Here is a 5,655-nt window from a genome sequence, read left to right on the forward strand (position 1 = left end):
TCGGGCTCCCCGCTCATCATCGGGGAGCCTGCTTCTCCCGCTCCCTCTGCCTGCTGCTCCCCGTTGTGCACTAGCTCTCTCTCAAATAAATAAATAAAGTCTAAAGAAAGAAAGAAAAAAATGGCAGCCAGGAACTCAGGAGGGTGAGGCAGAAAGGTCTAAGGAGCCCAAGTCCCGGATGACAACATGGAGACATCCCATGTCTCTGAGGTGCCTATTCTCATGCTTCTTCTATGCGAAAGAAAAAGCTCTTGTCTTATTGAAACCACTGATATTTTACTTTCTAGCGGCCAAATACAATTTCTAATTCGTACACTTCTCCTCCCCAGCTGAAACTACTTTTCAAAGGGGCGTCTCCTAATTTCTGTGAGCTACTCTGCACCAGTTTCCTTGGGCAAAGAACTTGGGTACATGCTACATGCTCTGTCCTCACTAAGTCCTTCCTTAACCACCCTATTTAAAAATACATCCCCCACCTGTACTCCTCATTCCTCACTTCCTGCTTTATTTTTCTCCAAGTCACTTATCAGTGTCTAACATGCCATATGATTTCTGTGTTTTATCTGTTGTGTATCTCTTGCACTTCTCCCCACAATTCTAAGGTAAGCTCTGTGAGAATTTTTGTCTGTTTCATTCCCTGCTGTATCCTCTGATCTTCTGATTCCTCCTAAACAATTCAGTTTGTAGAGGAGTGAACAGGGAAACCAATAGTGACTGATACTTCTATTCCTCCTTTAGCCTATATTCATTCTCTCTCTCTCTCTGTCACACACACACACACACACACACACACACTATACATGTACATTGTTATTATAAGTTGGCTTCCATTCTTTTTGGCCTGTGTCTTACTAAATTAAAAACAGACCTTAGAAATAAAGGTCAAACACTAATTGGCAAGGAGGAGAAAGAACAAAGTTCCTAATATTCCCGTCTCTTGTCATGCTGGAGCTTTTTGTGTGATGTGAACTTGTTGGGAAGCAGTCCCCATTTTCCGGCACCAGGCACCAATGATGACCTTCTTGGATTGTCTTGGTCGAGGTCACATGAGAGGGGAGAAAGGCTCCATCCAGCATTCTCAGCCAGAAGGGGGCTGGCAGTAAGTGGCACTGAGATCTTGGGGGGAATGCATGAGGAAGCTTGTGAGGATCTCGCCGTTCATGTCACCTGCGCGCGGTTCCATGTTAGTTGGCCTAGATGCATTTGCAGTGCCCAGACTAACTCTGTTATTTTCTTGCCTCTATATGGCATGAAAAAACAAGAATGAAGCTTTGCTCGATGATACAGGGGGCATCATAGAGATGACAGATGATCCCGGCCGGCACATTACATGTCCAGCTGTAGGGCAAGGAAGACCTGCTTTCCTGGTCTGGGCACATTTAAGGGCACATTTAAGGGGCTGCAGGGCCCTGGGCGGTCAGGTCACTGCAGAACTTCCCCTGTTTGTTAGTGAAACAAGATGGTCATCCAAAGGCAGGGTCTGGATCTAGTCTGGGGTCCAACGCCTCTCGTTCTGCCTCTACAGTCTTCATCCCTCCTTATGGAAATCTGCCGGCCTTCTCTTGCCAGTGTCTTTCCTGTTCCTTCCTGGGACTTAAGTTCTGCCATTGTAAATGGGAGATGAAAAGATCTGAGATCTGCATGCTCCACAGCAGTTTGGGGCAAATGAATAAAACAGAAAGCTCAGATTAACCTCTTTCAATGATATATTGCTGCTTAACACAGTATCCTCAGATGCGGTGGCTTAAAGCAAAGCAGCCTACTATTTCTCATGGCCTACTGTGAGTATAAAATGAGATAATGTATGCATAGCCCCGCGCACAGTATCAGGCACAGAGCTGGAACTCAGTGATTGTTGTCCCTTATAATGTGGAGAATGACCTTGCCCATGAAAATATCCTGAGGCTATGCACCATTTTGAAATTGCATATTTGAGCCGCACAGGAGAACTTCGGGATTGCCCCTAAAATGTGTGGGGGCACCTGACCAATATTTTGTGTGTGGCCTCTATCTATGTAAGCAATTCAATAAAAAAATATATTATAAAAATTCATGGATGCATGTGAGGTATAACATTTTACTGATGAAGATTTACGGTAGTGGATGAGCAGAGATGTGCCGTTTACGTATTTGTTTATTGTCAGGTCACTACACGTGAAGGTTCTTTGTTGTGTCCGGCCATCATCTCTTCTCGTTCAGATCCCGGTACCACCTAATTAGTGTTCTTTATTGTCAAGTGCACCATTCCTGGCTAATGTCACCTAGCACCCCTTGCTTGCTTCAGGAGAGAGAGATAGACTCACAATGCCATGGCTCTTTGGAACCTGTTTATATTGGAACAACCTAGATCTTCTTGCCCTACATTTCCCTGGAACCCTGTATTTAATGCTGGCTATTTCATTACCCGTGATACTGCCTCAGCCGTCATGCTGCCATGAAGACGGGCTGCCACGGATTTTCCCAGAGCTTGTTTCCCATGCTTTGTTGATGCTGGACAAAGTATGCAGGAGAGTGTAAATGGTAAGTCATTTTAGGGGTCCTGTTAAATTTACCTCTCAGAATTTTACAGTGTTCACGCACAAAGACACGTCTTCCAACCACGTGTCCTCTTGAACTCCTTAGGCCATAATCACTGCATTTCTGATTGTTGATCAGTGGCATACTGGGTGTCATAGGTGGTGGTGGGAAGTGTAAAATGTGCCCACTGCTACCCCTAGAAACCAGAGGTGGAGCGGGGGTGGGTGAGTTCACACCCACACCCACACCTGTGGCCCAAACCTCTTTCTGCTTTACTTGTAAGTTTCCCTCTGCCCATGAATACACTTCTTGGCCAGAAAAAGAAAGGTTTGGTATCACTCATTCATAGCATTGACTTGGGATGCTACTAAAGCGTAGTGAGAGGGTTGGGGGGTGGAATAGTTCAAGGAATTGAAGTGAAAGGGGGTGTGTTTTTAATCATCATTGGCTGTGTTAGCTATTTGAGAGGGGTACTGGTTTGTCCAGGGACTCTGGTGATAGCTTTCTAGAAGGGGTCTCCACTGCTGAGCATGCAGGAAGAAAACATTAGAATTTCAATCTATATTTACTTTTGGTTTTAAAAAAAGGAAAAAAAGAGAAGAAACAAATTAAGCTTTTCTAATATTTAGTGTCGCCAGATAAAATACAGGATACCTACTTAAATTTGAGTTTCACATAAACAATTTTGAAGTGTAAGTATGCCCCATTGGCATAAAGTAGTATTTGTCATGTATTTGAAATTCGGATTTAATTAGGCATCCAGCACTTTTATTTTCACAATATGGTGACTCTGCTAGTATTTAATATCCAGATGGACACCAATGCCCACCCTCAGTCTCTATGTTACTTGGTCTCCTATCATATATCCTGAGGGAGAAGAGGTATTGACAGTGGTCCCATAGCTCATGTATGGGTTTTCAGGGAGTTGCCACTTACTAAAGTTTACATGTACCTGGTTAAGGAGTTATAAATATTATCTATTTTTAAAACATACTATCATGATAGATATTAAGTTTTAAAGATTAGATTTTTACAGCAGGTATTACTAGGTTCTTAAATGACCCTTACTTCTTCCATTTGGATCTATGTATTTTTGTAGGCTCTCTCTCTCTCTCTGTGAGCTGACATAACTTTAAAAACCAAGAATCAGCATTAATGGAACTTAGCCTGACTTTTGAACTAAACTAAATTAAGAAAAGAAGAAATGTTTGATCACACTGTTCTCAAAAATTTCATATTTTGCCAGTGGGAGCAAGAGTAACTTTTGTACCTCTAATAAATGAAACAAAATTAAGCATAATTTCAAAAATATTGCATTTTCATTTTTAATGTTTTTAATATTTCAATTTTGGGAGCATGTTTTGTAGTGTGATAACATATTAGTGTAATAGAACATGCATGTGCTCTATAAGTAAATGTACATCTATTCAGGGGTATGCAGAAATCTCTTGTATGGGTAGGATGCTTGCTTGATCCAAATTGTTGGGAGGCCCCTCGCTTATAAGCGGGGGTGTGGGTTTGTCTTGGTGGAAGCAACTATTAGCTTTAAGAATAACTGCTTGTTCTTAAGTTGTAATCAGTAACATTCTTGTGGTTGAACAGATTGCAAAATTTCACCAGATTTATACTTAGATGCCTTATAAGAGAGAAATCTGGAAGCTTTTTAACATGTAAAAACCAAAAGAGTAGCCACACTGCTTGAGAGATTAGCTTGGAACCCTTTGTGACAGAGACCTGAAAGTTTACAAAAAGACCTCATTCCTTCGTTCCTGGCTGCCTCAGATTCATGGAGAACTTGCTAAGTGCGTCGTGCCTCTGTGTACGCAAGAGGAGTTGGTCATAGGGTGCAAACTTTCAGTCATAAAATGAATGCGTCCTAGAGATCTCATGTGTAGCATGGGGACGATAGCTAAGAGTACTCTATTATATACTTGGAAGTTGGTAAGAGAGATCTTAAAAGTTTTCACCACACACACACACACACACACACACACACACATGCTAATTATGTGAGGTGATAGAGGTGTTAGCTAACCTTACTGTGGTAATCATTTTGCAATGTATATGTGTATCACATCATCACATCGTATACTCTAAACTTACAAATGTTATACATCAGTAATATCTCAATAAAGTCAGGGAAAAAGCAGGCAGGGGCTGGCAAATGTCAGGAGGGGGTGAAAACCGAGTCCTTTTCTAGAAAACCTCCACAGGGACATTAGCATCCTGGGCTCCTGGCTTTTCTTTGGAGTGAGAGTTTTTCTCTGGAGGACACAGCCCGACCAGGCAGCCGTGGAAACAGGTGGTCCCAGCTGCTGTGTTCATTGCTCTAGAGATCAGCGGTGGGCATCCATGGGAGGGGGACACGAGGCACTCCAGCACCCAGGGTGACAGGCCGGCGCTCCTCTCAGCCAGATTCCCCACCACGCTTCAGGGCTGGGGCAGCAGTGCCCTCGCAGCTGCAGCAAGAGCGAAGCCTCCCAGCACAGGACGGCAGGAGGCTTTTGGCAGCCTCCCGGGCTGTCTGCGAGTGCCTTTCACTTCTGCAGCTTGGCCGTGCAGTGGTGCATGGAGACAGCATCCTGGCTCTGCTCGGGAAATACTGGCCTTGGAAGCAGACTTCTCGGGTTGAAATCTTGAGACCGAGGCTGAAAACAGTGTGGGAAGGGCCATGGCATTTCCAGAAACCCTTCTCTTCTGCTGGCCAACAGATGGTGGCTCTAAATCTGCAGTGAAGTCAGGTTAGAAAAGAAGAAAGTATTTAGAGCGCTAGTAGAGCCATTATTTGAATAGTATGGAACATAATGGTTTCTTTGGTAACCAAGCCGGGGAGACACCCACACAAAGTTAGAAGGCATTGGGCTCATTTCTGTTCCCCACCCTACCCCCAATCGAACAAGATTAAAATAGTGTAAAGAGAAAAATGAGATGCAGCAGCGTTTCATACCGGAGGGGGCTTATTCCCTATGAGAATATATTAATCACCTATGTTTTATCTTCTGGACAAGTGGATATAGCAGTTTTTAGCTATGAAACTCTGTTTTCATGGTCACTCCGATAGGTTTACTCTACTGTCTGCCCAGACTTTAGTGCTTATATGTGGACAGGACACTGAGAAATAGGACACAGGGAAAAACG

This window comes from Neomonachus schauinslandi, chromosome X, assembly GCF_002201575.2.
Source record: "Neomonachus schauinslandi chromosome X, ASM220157v2, whole genome shotgun sequence".
Lineage (NCBI taxonomy): Eukaryota > Metazoa > Chordata > Mammalia > Carnivora > Phocidae > Neomonachus > Neomonachus schauinslandi.